The 16,886-nt window shown below is 43.3% G+C and overlaps 1 protein-coding gene across 2 annotated transcripts in view; it reads right to left on the bottom strand.

Moving 5' to 3' along the window:
* The window catches only part of Csmd1 (CUB and Sushi multiple domains 1), a 1,661,894-nt gene that overhangs the window by 258,613 nt on the left and 1,386,395 nt on the right, over positions 1-16,886 (bottom strand). The gene's annotated exons all lie outside the window — the stretch shown is intronic.

Here is a 16,886-nt window from a genome sequence, read left to right as displayed (position 1 = left end):
TGTTGTGTTTGTTTCTACAAATTTTGTCCTCAGAGAAAGTTCAACTTGGAGAATCAATGCAAAGGCAGAATGTTCAGCATAAATTCTCTTCCTAACAGCATTCGAACACACTTCTGTCACGTCGGAAATTTTCCAGAGGGACTCCAACACCTCGGCCCCACGAGGGTCACACCGCAGCGACAGCAGACACGCAGTCCATGACCATTAACGGTAAATGACGTCAGTCAAAATCCCAACAGGTGGGCATTGTCGAATGCGTTCTTTACAGGTTTTCATTGGCTGCTTACTGTGTGGGCTTGTAAGGGAGGTAAAGTCACCAGAGGTAGAGTCACCAGAGCTGCCTACAAAAACCTCCACCAATCTCACCTACTTCGTTTTGTATTACTACACACGTGAAGGACACATCTATATCACCTGTGCAAACTATAAAATACGAACATGTGACATAGTTTTAAACGTTCAATATAAACTACTAAACATAAATGAAACACAAATATAACAGATTGTATTTCCTGCCATGAAGCTTAACATTTTGTCCTAGTGCTTCCAATCCTTTTAAAAAGAAAATCTTAGTGATATACCCACACCTACTCTCCGTGCTGCCTTCACTTATTCTTCCCTGCATCTCACCGTGTGTACCGTGCCATTCCACCAAAACTATCAAAATTCCCACCGCGTGATTGTGCACACGGATGCCTACCCAAGTCACAGGACTACTTCGTGTGTTTAACCGCGAGCACACACGGGTATCCTTGAGTACAATGCATTCTGCATTGAAAATGTACAGTTTGTTAATTAACTTTGGAAGCAGTAGTCGGGGGTGTTATTTTTCCAGTCCTCTAATTATTCATGAGGTGGATTTTCTTTTTGTATCCATTTCCAACTCAATATAGTTTAGCAATTCTACAAACACCAACCGTGTATCAGGCCTACTTCTAGGGCTTCTGGAGTAGCTATGGATCTAAAGAAAGAACCTGTCCTCATTTAGCTTATGTTGTGAGGAGAGGAGATGAGGACCAACAGCAACCAAAAAAAGTCAGTAAAGGACGTTGTACATTAGCAGGTGGCAGGTACGACTGAAGGAGCAAAGGAAGAGAGGAATCAGGAGCATTGGGCCTGGCCCAAGGCTGGGAAGGAAGGAGAAACAACCATGATAGCTGGGTAGAGAGGTATGATTTGAGCAGAGACTTGAGGAAGGGAAGGGAGTTTGCTCTCTTCCCTGTGAGGGGCCAGCTAAGGCACAGGAAACTGCCTCATAGGGAGAAAGTCTTCAGCACCTGAAAACATCTATAACCCAACATAGTTTGGAGCAGGGAGGGGGACTAAGTGAGAGCTGAGATGAGACAGGAGATGGGTGCTATAGATGTGTATAGGGAGAGGGGACAAAATAAACAGGACTTTGTAAGATATTTTAAGTATTTTGTCTTTTATGTTTGGTGAAATAGCAAGTCACATATTTAGTGAAGCAATTACCTCACCAACAATTTTAATGAATTATTCTGCTTGCTCTGTTGACAAGAGACTGCAGAGAGGAAATGTAGACTCTGTGATCCTCCTGGGAAATCCAGCAAGAGATGCTGTGGTGTGAGCTTGACAGTGGAGTTCTGAGAGTGTGTGCAACCCTGGGTAGACGTTGAACACAGACAACACAGAGAAACCAGGTTGGATGAGGCTTGTGTAAGAAAAGAGTTCAAGGTCACTTGGAGGCTTTTCCTAAGGAACTACAAAGGTGGAGTTACCATCAACCAAGTGGACAGACGTGGAGCCCAGATGGCATGTCGGCAGTTTTCATGCATTCTGGGGGGCCTCAGAGGAAAGTGTGGATGGACACACCAAACCTTTTTGTGTCTAGCAACAAATGGTTTTAAACCAGGGAACTAGATGAAACCATCCAAGTCACGAGTAGAAACTGGACAGGACCCTGGTCTGTGAGCTCCCTGCTCATATGTTTGCTTATGTCATTCAACTCGCTAATGGTTAGTCATATGTATATTCTTGCTGAAATATTTTACATAATGTTTATGAAGTCAAGAACAGACCCCTGGTCTTACATTGGGGGGATATTTTGTTTTACCTTGTTATGTTGTTGGCCATGAAAAAGTACATTAAATTCTCTTGTTTTTCTGTATGTATTTGTATGATCATAGATACTTTTTCTTAACATATAAATTAGATGAATTATAGTGTTAAACTGTTAGTTTTTTCTCTTTTCTATTATATGCATCCTTTGACAAATTAAAAGAATTTGATCATTTTCTTGTTAATTAATATTTTGGTCTCAAAAGTTTTACCAACATATTGGTATGCATTGATCTATTATTTTAAAATTTTTCCTAAAAATAATTTGTGCTAAGTTCATTTGTATTTCTACTGAAAGCACAATTTATTTGGGCCTCCTGTGTTTTGTCTCAGTAAACATTGCCAGCAATTTGTGTATTCCATGCTAACTGCAAGAATCACTTTTAGGAAGTGTTAATTACTTTTAGCATTTCTTCCATTAATTTCTTTTACTGTATTTATTGTTTTTCAACTTCATTTCTTTCAATTTACATGGACTCTATATTTTTATAATTTCTTTTATCTGAATGGTTAACTTGGGTTTTCAAATTATCTCCTTTAAACTTATTAAACACAAAGTTTGTGTTGTCTTCCCATTTTAGAACTTAGGATGAGGTGGCAATGGCTTTCTGTCATGACAGCTCATGCTGTGTGCATGGGCCGCTATGCTAAGAGTGAGATCCTGGAGGAAGGAATGAGGAAGTAAGGTAAGTGATCACCGTGTATCAGTTCATGCACTGCATTTCAAATCATGAATGAAATGCTTCTCTAGAAATCATCAATTACTGAAATTGTCTTAAGGACTTCAATAAAGGCAAACATGCAGAAATACATCCTACCATTACAAGAATATTTTTAAATGGGCGCTAAATTTAAAATAGGATTAAGGCCCAAAAACAAAAGAATTAAGTATTCCATAACTGCTAACATGCAGAAAAGCATATTTATAGGCCAAGGAAATAATAAAAAAAATTATCTAAGGTTGGTTACAGAATAACGAGGCTTGCTCTAATACTTTCTGAACGTCACAATCCTGAAGTCCTAGCCAATGTAGTAAGGCAAGGGAAAGGCAGGAGATTTGGAAAAAATAAACCTCTCACTTGTGTATAACATGATTGTGACTCTAGAGAAAATTAAATCTGGAAACCTTTAGAATTAATATATGGATATTTATACGAGATGAACATAAAAATACAGTTTATTTCTTTATGGAAGTCACGAATAGAAAATGAAATAAAACACCCTCTACATTATCATATAAAAACACTCTGTAACTCAGAATGGTCCCAACCAAACAGGCACAAGCGTTCCACGTGTAAAACTACAAAGCACTATTGAGGTAAATCATGAAAGACATATAAGCAAGGCATAACAACTTAGTAGTTGTGTTTCTTCCAGACTGGACTACTGATGTAATGTGATTCCAACAAAATCCTGGAAATGTCTTCTTTAAAAATGAAGCTTTTCTAACATTATATGGATGAAACTGCAGACAGTCAAAAGTAGCCATGACACTGGGTGTGGTGGCACCTGCCTGTAATTCTAGCACTCGGGAGACTGAGGCTGGAGGATGGTAAGTTTAAGACCAGCCCCAAGGATGTACTCCATGAAAATTGCTACAGAGTGAGACTCTGTCTCAAAAAAGTTCATGCAATCTATATGAACAAGAACTCATTTGGAGGATTTTAGTATCAGATGTGAAGACTGATAAAGCAATTGAATAATTATGGGATAAAGCATTGCACTGATAGAGAAAATGGCCATTGGAAGTGAGTAAAACCCAGAAGCAGAACTACCTAGACACAGTTGTCTGGTTTATGACAAAAGTCTCACTATATTCTGTTTCTATTATTTATTTATTTATTTATTTACTTACTTACTGCTGTACTGGGGTTTGAACTCAGGGCTTCATGCTTGCTAGGTAGATGCTCTACCACTTGAGCCCCTCCTCCAGCCCCCCAAGAATCACTGTAGTGCAATCAAGAAAAGTTATTGAGAATTCAAGAAGTACTCAATAGAATTTCTCTATGGAGAGAAAACTGTAGAAGGTAAATCACCCAGAAGAGAACTGAGACTGCAGCAGCACCATGACACAAATCAGCCCCATGACATCTTAGGAATGCAGACGCCCCATGACCTGGGGGAAGCAGAGGAACCAGCTTGGCCAGAGGACCAGGAGGTACAAGGATTCCACTACAAACTGTTCTTTAGGTTAGGGTGGAAGCCAGATGTATATATATATATCTATTCCCCGACACCAGCGCTCGGGGGGCACCCGGATTCCGGACCCCCTCAGCCTTTCTCTATCAATAGAGTTTCTTTGCTGCCTGTAACTCTGGTGCTCCAGCCTCTTATTCTTAAGAATGTTCTGAGAGCATGAACCCATTAGTGCATCTGATTCCCCATAACATCTCATGCCTGTGACTTCTGCACGACCCAGACGGGACCCTCTTCTCTCCGGGGTGGAAGATTGGCATTGGCTGTGCCTAACCAGGGACAGTCTGCCTGGGAAGTGACAGCGATCGTCTAGCACTCCTATGGATTCTGCCTACTGGGAGAGCCCTCCTGCTGCAGAGTAGCCAAAAGCAGAACTCTCTGGCCACCTTCTCCTTCAGTCCATAGGAAGGTTTCTGGTGAAGGCAGAGGGGGAGTTTCTCAAGCCCACTAAGGCTTCTGGCAGAATCCAGTGCATCCCTTCTTAGAGTGCAGCAAGCTGAGTCTGTCCCGGGGTTTATATGGGACTGCCTACTGCCATGTGGGGGATCTGAACCCCTCTGGCGGCCAGGCTGTTTCTCCTTCTCTCATGTCTGCACTATGACCTAATGGCCCTTTTGCTCGTGACAACTTCTTCAGGGACATATGGGAGGACACCAAGCTTTCGCTTGGTAGGGAGATAATAAAGCACCTTTGACCTCAGGAGGTTCCCTGCCCTTTTTGTTTTCCACTTTTCCTTGGATGACATGTACCCTCCTGACTGAGTGCCAATTTTGGGGGGCTTTATGACATTTCACCAAGCACTGTCCTTCCTTACACCCCCACTGCCCCATCTTTACCCTTCAGGACTGCCACAGGGAATGTATTTGGACTGTTGTTACGGCACACACCACTTGGGTTTCTTCCCATGGCCACCCCAGAGTGAACGTGAGATTATATTTTTTAAAAACACACCCTTTCCTTGCAGTCTTCTTCAGAAGACACAACTGACCCCAGGCTCACTCAACACCCCCTGGCCTTTTGCGTCTTTATGTCTCTCCATAAGCCCTTCCTCTAGTGAGTTCTCTTTGAACTGGATGCCTTAACAAACTGGAGACATTATAAGTACTTGGTCTTTAAGGCTTGTGAGGTCACATGTGGTCAGGGTCATGCTGGTAGAGTGACCACAACCTGGAAGTCCCTTTCAGCTTTTCCCTTGGTCTTGGTCACAGACGGCAGAAGGGACAGATGGAGGGAAGAAGACGTTCGCCCTGGGGAGGGGTTTCCTTATCAGGACACTGATAAATAGGAATATTTCTTCTTCTTCTGAATTCCAGAGGGGGCTCCCCTTGCTTGCCTGCTAAAACGTTGGAAGGACATTGATCCTGACAATCTTCACAAAAAGACTTTGATTTTCTTTTGTACCCAGGCTTGGCCCCAATATCCCCTTGGAGATCAGGAAAATGGCCTGAGGGCGGGATTCTTAACTACAATACTACTCTCCAGCTGGACTTGTTTTGCAAGAGTGATGGCAAATGGACAGAAATCCCCTATGTGCAGCTGTTCTTTTTTCTTAAAGAACATCCCCAATGGGTGGAACAGTGTAAGGGAGGTACTCAAACCCTGACCATGGTTTGTAAAAACATACCTAAAGAAAGGGATACTTCTAAGACACCCCAACTGCCTCTAAGGCAGCTACTTCCTCCCCTCCACCCAAGGGGAGTGAGAAGAGTGGCTGCCCAGCCTCCATGGCTTCCTTGCCCCCTTACACGGAGGCCATAGGCTGCTACCCCCTCAAGCCAGTTCTCAGGGGGAGGGGCAGCCACCTGAAAAGAATCCAGGTACCTTTCAGATGAAGCAACTGTAAGGAAATTAAACAGGACTTGGGCAGCTTTACCACTGACTCAGATCAGTACATTCAAGCCTTTATTCCTATTATCCAAACTTCTGAACTGGCTTGGAAAGATTTCATGCTGCTCCTAGACCAAACCCTCTCTTCCCTGTTGCAGCAAAGAGTCCTGGATCAGGACTCTCAGGTTGGCAATGATTATCACCTACAAAAGTCCTCTGTTAAGCCCACACCCCTAGAAGGAGAAGCAGAGGACCCCGGAGTCCTGACTGGGGCCCAAGAGGTTCCCAGGATGGATCTCAGATGTGATCCCCGAAGTGAGGTGGATGAATGTGCTAGGCACCATTTCATTCACCTCACCACTGAAGATTTAAAGAGGGCTAGAGTCAGACCCCTTAATTACTCCCAGGTTACTCCTGTCCAACAAGGACCCAATGACTCCCCCATGGTCTTTTTACAGTGTCTCAAAGATGCCATTACAAAACACACCACAGTAGAGTCTAAGTTGCAAGTCAGGATCCACTAAGATCACTAATTTATCCTGAGAGATAAATTGCTTATCCAATCAGCCCCAGACATTCATAGAAAACTTCAAAAGCTGGTGGCTGAGGGTGACAAAACATTAGGCCAGCTGGTACAGATGGCTACTTCTGTATACTATTCAGGACCTTACTAGAAAGAGAGAAAAAGACAGAAGGCACCATGACCTAGTACCTAGTGGTGGCTCTTAGAGAATTCCCCTCTCGACAAGGATCAAATGTCAGGACTTACTACCATTGTGAACAGGAGGGACACTTCAAATGGGAATGCCCACTAGGGGGGCAGCCCTGGAGATAGCCCTGGCCCCCTCCAGAACCCTAGCCTCTTTGTAAGGACAACCATTGAAAGTCATACTGTCCCCCCCCTCCACTCGGAGGAGAGACCAGATGGCTGCCTTGTCCAGGCTCCAGTTCTTTGTATCCAGATCGAGGAGCTCTGGGTATTCTTGATAGTTGAGAAGCACAAAGTCATCTTCCTTTTTGATAGTGGTACCCACTTCTCTGTCATTCCTCTCTCCCAGGTCTAACAACAAAGTCAGCATTCAGAGCATATCAGGCCAGCCCGTAGAACGATATTTTACCCAGCTTTTGGTGTGCTCCTGGGGGAACCTCCACCTCTGCCACTCATTTCTACTAGTCCTTGAGCCCCCTACTCCCTTGTTGGGAAAGGACCTCCTGTCCAAACTTAAAGTTCAAATACTACTCCCCCCACAGAGAGTATTTCTGCATGCCCCTAATTGAGGAAAAAGTGGATCTGTCAGCCTGGACTGAAAACTCCACCATTGGGAGGGGAAGGACAGCCCCTCCTGTTTGGGTTCACCTAAAACATCACCTCCACTGTGCCTGGAGGCCCCAGTCCTCAGGAAAGGTGGAATGGGCCAATGGGTTACTCAAGTGCCACCTAGACAAACTGGCCCAGGAAACACATCTTCCCTGGCCCAAACATCTGCCCTTGGCCCTCCTCCACCTCAGAAACACCCTGGGCAAGCTGGGTATCGCTTTTGAGTGTATTTATGGCCATCATTTCTCACTAATGACCTCACTCTACATGGTGAACAGCCAGACTTACTGCCCATATCATCCACCCAGCTAAGTTCCAACAAATCCTAACTGAATTACACCAAGGCACCTCTTATGCCCTCTCTTCTTTTCCTCCACCCTTTTGTCCTGGTGATTTGGTGCTCATTAAAATTCCTCACATATCCAGGGAATCCTCAGAGCCCCTATGGGAGGGGCCATACATATCCTGTCCTTCTTTCCACCCCAACAGGAGTCCGAGTGGCTGGACTGGAATCTTGGATCCACATCTCCAGAGTCAAGCACTGAAACCCCTCAAAAGACTCCTCCTCAAGACTCAGACTCAGACAAGCCGCAGTACTCCTGTGAGCCTCTTGAGAACCTCCAACTCCTCTTTAATAGGGCCCCTCAGGACAAGTGACCTTGTCTGCCTTCTCCTCTGGGGCCTCACATTCTTGGGATAGATAAACATGATAGATAACTCTCCTCTACTTTTCAGTGTGAACTCTTACTGAACTCTTACTTTTCAATGTGGCCCTCACCCAGTCACCCCCATGTAGTGAATGTTTTAAAACCGCCTACACTGGGGGCTCCAGACATTCTTATATTACATCTTACACCCATCATCCAGGCAGATGTTAGTTGGGCAAATTGACCCCTCAGGTTTGCATACACTCTGGTAAGTGGTACTGGAAGTGCTAAAGTTTGGGAAACAAAGCAGGATATATTTGCAATGGGAGGTTGGAAGAATGGGTCTGTTGGACTTATCTGGGACACTGGGGAGTGTCAGACAGTGGAGGAGTTGAGGACGTAGCCCAAGAACAGCTGGTTAAGGAGACAATAAAAAAACCTCTCGCCCCAACCAAAGCCAATGGCCACTCAAGGCCCCAGTTTATTTGATGTACTCAGAGGTGAGATAGGGAGAGCATCAGAGCTCCTGGCAATAGGAAAGAATCTCTTCATAAACCTGGTGGAGAAAATTGCCAGAGAACTAACTATCTCAAATTGTTGGATATGCAGAGGTGCCCTCATGAGTGAGGAGTGGCCTTGGAAAGAGTCTAGTTTAAATGCTTACCAACTTCTATTATGGAATCACTCTATAACTTTCAGGGAGAGTGACCATCCACAATCCTGGATTCTCACACCAGAAGTGATCGGGAAGGAATGTCTCGAAAGAACTGGACCCACATATGATAAATGGGTGGGAGAGACCCCTTGTAAATGGGTACTCTCTTACAATGAGACAAATCTAACCTGGCGGCCCAAAAATTGGGTACTGGCTCCCAATGCTACAAATCTCTAACTAACCACAGCCTCTTAAATCACTCTACTACTAACGAGGCAAATCCACTTCGAGGTATCCCTGAGATCGGCAAATATTGGGATCACCTCACTAGCACTGCTCCAGGATGATGGAAAATGCCAGATGGGTTATTGTGGATATGTGGAAAACAGGCCTACTCCAGACACCCTCCCACTTGGACAGGAAGTTGTACTATAGGGATTGTCCAGGCCAGGTTTTTCCTTTTGCCCAACTCCCAAGAAGAACAACTGGGAGTACCTGTCTTTAAAACGCTGGAGACCAGAACAAAGAGAGTTCTCACTGTAGGGAGAAATCAGAGGTGGGGAGAAGGTTAATGGCCTCCCCAGACCTATGGACCAGCCATTTGGACACAAGATGGGAGTTGGGGTTACTGGCCTTCCGTTTGTGTGCTCAGTTGAATCATTAGGTTACAAGTGGTGGTAGAAATTATCACAAACCAGACTGTTTCTGCCTTAGAATTACTGGCTAGACAACAGACCCAACTCCATGCTGCTGTATATCAAGACCATCTGGCCTTAGACTATCTTCTAGTTAAGGAAGGGGGTGTATGTGGCAAATTCAACCATTCAGACTGTTGCCTTCAAATTGATGATAATGGACAAGTGGTAACAAACATTGCCACTAACATCAGAACAATCACCCACATCCCCGTACAAACTTGGGATGGATGAAAACCTAATGATTGGCTTGGAGGCTGGTTCTCATAGATTTTCCCTCTCCTGGGACCCATTGCTGTTATCACAGCTGTCCTGTGCTTTGGTGCATGCCTCCTTAACCTTCTCATGCATTTCATTTCTTCTGCTTAGACTCCATCAAACTCCAAATGTTACTCCACACTCACTCTTACTACCATGGACCTTTGGACACCTCCTCGGGTTTGGATCCCTGATTCCTGCTGGGGCCCATCTTTGCCCCTCTCAGCAAGAAGGAGCTAAAGACTGGATCTCACTGTTCAATCTCCCTCACAGCAGTTAGGGGTTCCAACCCATAGGGGGGATTTGTAGAAGTCCCATAACACAAATCAGCCCCGTGACATCCTGGAAATACAGAAGTCCCCATGACCTGGGAGAAGCAGAGAAAACAGCTAGGCCAGATTACCAGGAGGTACAGGAGGCTTGTGCGGGCCAAGAATGGACCTATGGGATTCCACTACGAACTGTTCTTTAGGTTAGGGTGGAAGACATATGTATATACATCTCCCCATGCCAGTGCTTGGGGGGACACCTGGTTTCCAGACCCCACTGTGTGTCTCTCCACTCAGCCTTTCTCTATCAGTAAAGTCTCTTTCCTGCTTGTAACTCTGGTGCTCCAGCTTCTTATTCTTGAGAGTGTTCTGAGAGCAAGACCCCTCTAGCATGTCCATGGATTCCCCAGTGACATCTTGCGCCTGTGACAAGACCACATTCGAATAATTTTGGAAAGCAAAAGATGTCCAGATTTGAACAGAAAACCACTAAGAATAACTCTAACAAAATTATATTTTAACATAGAAATTCCTAATCATAAATAAAAATGAATAAAGAAGAATCTGACACATTGGAATGAAAAATGTGCACAATGAAGGAAATCATTATGAGTCAGAAAGAGGACAGAGCCCAGGGATGAATGTGAAAAGTACATCAACCTAAGATTGAACTCGAGGAATTTAATATAGAAATTAACAAGCCAAAGAGGAGCCCTGTAGTATGGGAAACACAGGACAAAGGCACCAACTGGCAGCTGATCAAAGTGGATATTCAAATGGCTAATCAACATATAAAAAGCACTGGCCTTGACAGTCATCAGGGAACAACAAATAAAAGCTACATAGCTAAAATGGAAAAGAGTCAATGCAAGTGTCCCTGAGAAGGTAAGTAAAGTGCCAGGAAATCTCATGCTTTCTGGATTAGCAGAAATAAACAACCACTGAGAAACTGTTTGGTGGTATCTACGGTGACAGAGGTTAATTCCAGCTGGGAACATACCCGGGAGAAACACAAATCTACATTCACCAAATGACAGTTCTTAGGACATTCCACACAGCACCACTTAAAATAACTCCCAAAATGGATTGAAACAATCCAGTATCTGTGGACACCAAGAATGGAGAAATGAGTGACAGCACCTGCAGCCTGAGGTGGAATATGTATCTAACATGGTGGGACTGAAGGTGAGGAAATGAAGCCAGATGAGGCCTGTCTATTTCCACTTGATATGACGTTCAACTTTGGCAAAACTCCTCTGATGTCAGAATCGTGGTTATCATGGGGCTGGGCTACTGACTAGAGAGCACAGGCAAGTCGTGGGTCTCAATGTGTTCTGTTTCCTGATCTGGTTGCTGGGACACGGGGTGTTCTTCTTTGCACAAGTTGTGCCCTTACAATGTGTGCAGTTTGATGAATGCATGTTGTGTGAAAAGCTTACATAGACAAACAGGCACACAAATGACATGAGCTTTGCCATCTTGGAAAATGTCTTGTGACTCTAACAGAAACTCTGGTAAACAAAACCTAAGTAATGATAAAGTAACAGTGACTTCCAATTCAAATAAAAAATTACTGAAAGTCAAAATGAGAGATGTTGTACCACTAGGTGGGGAGGTTAAAATAACTTGAACATAATATGGGGTCATCCCTAAGGAGCTCTCGGTTGTATCTGGTAGTCACTTGTGAGGGACCAACACATGGCAGTGCATGGTGCCCAAGCCCTGTCAAGTATGGGTAAGGCAGTGGGCAGCACAGGGACTCCCGTCTGGTTCTGCTATGGAGGCTGCAGAGACTCCAGCCAGGAAAGAGAAATAAGGAAGGGCACTCCAATAGAGGAGGCCACAGGGGTTTTTGTGGGGACAGGGAAAGGTGTCTAAACAAAAACATGTATTCAAATGTCAAAATCAAAATGTAACAGCTATAAAAATAAAACAAATCAGGCATTTTAAACATCTTTTCCAGCCAGATTGACAGGGGTGGTAATTACTATCCACCTTCACTAACAACTGGGCAGGTCACCACATTTCTGTATTCTGGTTGCGGTGACAGCAGCCTTCTTTTGGAGCACTTTGGTAATGACTGTGAGAATTCAAGGAGAACACATAGCATGTCCAGGCAGAAATTCACCAGAAAAAGGACTCCTGAGGTGATATATCCAAATAGCATTATTTATAACACTGAAAAGATTAAAATGTCCCCATAGGGATTGGACTATGAGCACATGATAAAAGCGAGAGCACACAAGGGAGGGGTGAGGATAAGTAAGACACCTAAAAAACTAGCTAGCATTTGTTGCCCTTAACGCAGAGAAACTAAAGCAGATACCTTAAAGCAACTGAGGCCAATAGGAAAAGGGGACCAGGAACTAGAGAAAAGGTTAGATCAAAAAGAATTAACCTAGAAGGTAACCCACGCACAGGAAATCAATGTGAGTCAACTCCCTGTATAGCTATCCTTATCTCAACCAGCAAAAACCCTTGTTCCTTCCTATTATTGCTTATACTCTCTCCTCAACAAAATTAGAGATAAGGGCAAAATAGTTTCTGCTGGGTATTGAGGGGGGGGAGCGGGAGGGGGCGGAGTGGGTGGTAAGGGAGGGGGCGGGGGCGGGGGGGAGAAAAAAAAATAATAAAATGTCCCCATAGGGCTCTGTGTACATAAGTTTGCATATATTCAGGCAATGGAGTACTAGTCAACCCCTACACAGGATGAAGTAGAATTACCAAAGGGGACATAAAAATTTGACCATGATTATTAACTGAAAAAAAAATCTCCAGAATAATAAGCCCTAAAAATAGTAAGACATTATTTTATTAAAATAACTACAAGGGAAAAGATACAAATAAGATTTTCTATATTTGTACTTGTATAGAAAAATTGTGAAAGTTTATACTGAATTTTCAATCTAGCTATCTTTGGTTTCTGAGAATATAACAAACTTCTTAGGGTTTTTGTTTCTCTCCAGAACTTCATTATTTCAAAGTAAAGGAAAGTAGAAAACTTTGAAGACCAGGCCAAAGAGCTTAAATTTATTTTGTACTTGATGAGCAGCAAAATAGTTTCAGTGGTCAACTGAAATGACGATGCTTTGCTTTGTATGCAGATTTGAGTGAAGGCATGGAGACATTGACACCATCTGATTCAGCAAGCTATTTCCTAGGACTTTATTCTAAGGAATTAATTGTAAATGAAGGCAGGGTTATTTGCCAGCATTGTGTGTAATATCAAAACCCAGAAATATAAACATCCAACAAGAGAGGTGATGTTTAATTAGTCATGTCCACACTGTAGGAGAGTCAGCCCTCTGTATTGTGGGTACCACATCCATGGTGTCAGTAAACTGAGATGAAAAATATTCTTAAAATTTGCAATCTATACTGAATGTGTATAGACTTTTTCCTTGATACGATTCCTTAAGCTGTATAGCACAGACATTAACACAGGACTTACATTGTATTAGGTACTGTAATGGATGATTTGAAACACTTGGGGGGGGGGTTGCAGACATTAATACTACCCCAGTGTATGTCAGAGACTTGAGAATCCATTGACTTTGGTATACACACGGAATTTCTGGAACCAATCCCCAATGGATACTAAGGGACAACTGTATATTTAAGACTTTTGTTGACACATTAACTGTTATGTATGGTACTGGGATAATACATTTTTTTCACCTTTTTAGAATACATGCACATTAATTTTAAAGTCATACAAAATGAATTATTAATAAATAAAGTAAAACATTCTGCTTAGAATGAGACCAAGGATGAAAGCCCACGGCATGTGGTCAGCTATCAGGTCCAATGTGTTTGTCAGGTGTGTCAGGAAGGGAAGCAGTGGTGGGGAGTTGTGGGGTCTGGTTAGCTTCAGATATAGAATTAATTGTGGCGATTGTGAGGGGTTGTTGAAGGATCAGGTTGGGGCTGGATGACTTAATCTGTGGTTATGATGTTAATAGGGCAGTATGACAGCAAACTGAGATAGTGAAGAAAACTGAATACTGTGATGGTATAATAAGGATGACAGTTTTATGGTGGACTTAGATTTTACTGGACCCTGATGGAAGGAAGAGGCTGGTGGTAGGGCCGGGGAGTGGGGGAACTGAGGAGAAACACATGTCAAGGTGAGCTGATATGGAATGTGCTCCAAGACCCACCAGAGCTTGGTCATGCTGAACAGCACCCTGTGCAGTGTGACTGTGGGGATGAATCTGCAGGGTGACCCCACTTAGCACAGGGTGGCTCCATGATCCTTTGCTGTCCACTGGCTGCATCTGATGTGTGAGCTGGGGGAGGCAATGGGTGGAATGGAAGGTCAGCTGGGAGGAGATGAAAGACTTATGTGAGGAACTGGTAAGGCAGAGGAAGAATGGAAAGGTGTACAGATGTAGGAATGATGGGACTTAGCTTTCTTGTCCAAGAGTTTCTTAGTGTCTATCCTGGAGAAATTAAATGTAATTTACAAAAAGAATTTTGTAAGAACTGTATTGACATCTTTGTTTTTCTGGGTGAGAAAATTGGAGGTTTGGGAAGAAGAAATGAGGAACAGTAGAGGATAATTCTAAAAATTAAGACCAGCCCCTTGGAGGAAGATGGACATTGACAGAAATAGTGAACGAAGAATCAGATGGGGTGGGATGGGGTGGGATGGGGTGGGGTGTGGGGGGTAATAGAAGTGTGTGGAGTGGATCTGTGAATTCACTGAAGAACGGGAAAAGTACGAGTTATGGAGAGATACCAGGGATGTCTGGATCAGCCCCAATGCTCCATTTTTTGCTCTTTCTATGACTTGAGCAAGCTCTGGGAATCTCGGTAATGGTTTCTTTGTGGGTCATTTTTGGTAGGCCATCTCCACCCACCACATGGGAACCACTGTCCACATGGCTTTCCGATGCTGCCCCATCAACATCCCATCCTCAGCAATTCTCAGGTAACTCCACTTAAGTGATTTGAATTTTAGTTCTCACAATATCACTTTCCATTTCTTTACTGCACTTCCAATGTATTGGAAATTCCCTTTTTTGGTGATCTGCTTTGTAAAATATCAAATAAGTTTATCTCTGGGGGACAAGGAAGTGACACAACTACCTACTTGGCTGCCTGTGCATGAGTTGGACAGAGACAGTGGCCAGCTACTGATGATGGTGTGTGTCCATTACTGTGTTCACTCAGTGCTGTGGGAACCCAAGAGCTGATAGCATACTTGCCTCTTCCACATGTGTTCACAGTTCCTACACCCTGTACAGAAATGTCAACTACGTTGTGGGGACTAGTGTACCTTAAGTGGATTATGCCGGTTATACTGTGGGTATGAGATTCCTGCAAAGGGATGGATACTCCCAGTTTCCTTCTCTCTGCCTCATTCACAGCTCCTTCCAAGTCCCAGCTAAGGAGGCTGGAGGAGCAGCCTTGGACACAGGGACAAATGTGGTATCTCTGTTGCTCTCCTTTCTTTTGATGGCTGAAATCTCTTTATGGTTATTTCCTCATATTATCTACAAAAAGATTGGTGAGGTCCCATTTCAATCTTAATAGGAAGCAGAGTTTGAGAAGATTTGACTCCCAGTCACCTGTTTCCAGTTATGCACTGAGCACACTGACAAGGCTCCATCCCTGGAAAAAGGCCCATGGGGTGGCGAGGGGGGAGATCAGTTACCTGCAATTTTCCCTTGAGTATCTTATTTCCTATAGGGATCTCAAAGACTGCTCAAAAGTAGATTAAGATTATCCAAGATCTCCAAAGCAGATCTCACCCACCTCTCTACTGCCTGCTAGAAAAGGCAGTAATGAATCCAGGACATGCCAAGTGACACCTGAATCATTATCAATCCATCTGCTACTTTCTTTTCAAGTCTGTGTCTGTGTTAGGGATAGCTTTGACAACCTTGATCAAATTTTGATATGTCTCTAATGCTTCGCTTTTTAAGAAGAATTACCTTCGACTGTACTACTAAACGCAATTTCCTGGGGAAGATTAGGAACAGAAATATATTCAAAGTGAGCTTTGAGGACAATCAAAGATTAAAACTAAGGAACAATACACTCATGTGATTATGTAGAACAGAGCCTTTAATGCTGCTTGTGATGAGGCTTATACTTCTGTTACCTTTATCCTATAAATCAGAGTGGTGCTCATCCCTGAAATACAAGGATGTCTTAGAGAAACACTTACACATAACTCAACAGGACTAAATTTGCTACCATGTCTTGTTATTAGATTTTTAATTAAATCCAGTCTAGGTAACTGCTTTATAGCTTATATGCTAAAGTTACAAATCTCTTCCAGACTCAAGTGCACCATTATAACTATTTTGGGGTCTTCTAGTACCTTAAGGAAAAAGTCACGGTAATATAAAATAAGAAAGTTCTCTGGTCCTCAAGAAATCAAAGGTGGTCCACTAACCAATGACCAGAGAATTAAAGCCAGCCCTTTTACATCTTCCTACGTCCTGTTGTCTATTCACTTTTTGAGAATGAAAACATTTACATCTAAAAGTCCTGGGATGAATGCATAGCAATGAATTCCATTTGCATTATGAGCAGTTTGTTACTTAAAATAAACCTGGACTCTATTTATTTTTGGGGGGTGCAGAACTGGGGCTTGATTCACCTTGAGCCACTCCACCAGCCCTACTTTTGTGAAGGGTTTTTGAGACAGGGGCTCATGAACTATTTCCCCTGGCTGGCTTTGAACCACAATCCTCCTGATCTCTGCCTCCTGAGTAGCTAGGATTACAGGCATGAGCTACTGGTGCCTGGCTCTGGACTCATATTTATATGACAGATGTATTCACTTTCAAATAGGCCGTGTTACCAATGGAATTACTCAGGCTTACTAAATAAGCTAGCAAATATCAAAGCTAAGCTAAGATCAGATCAGATCTTTATACCAGTACAATTTTAAGCCTGTAATTGTATATGATATGCTTTTAATTGCAT

The sequence above is a fragment of the Castor canadensis genome, chromosome 14 (genome assembly GCF_047511655.1).
Source record: "Castor canadensis chromosome 14, mCasCan1.hap1v2, whole genome shotgun sequence".
NCBI lineage: Eukaryota > Metazoa > Chordata > Mammalia > Rodentia > Castoridae > Castor > Castor canadensis.
The sequence above is the reverse complement of the archived record's forward strand: the minus strand, read 5'-3'. Positions and strand labels throughout refer to the sequence as shown.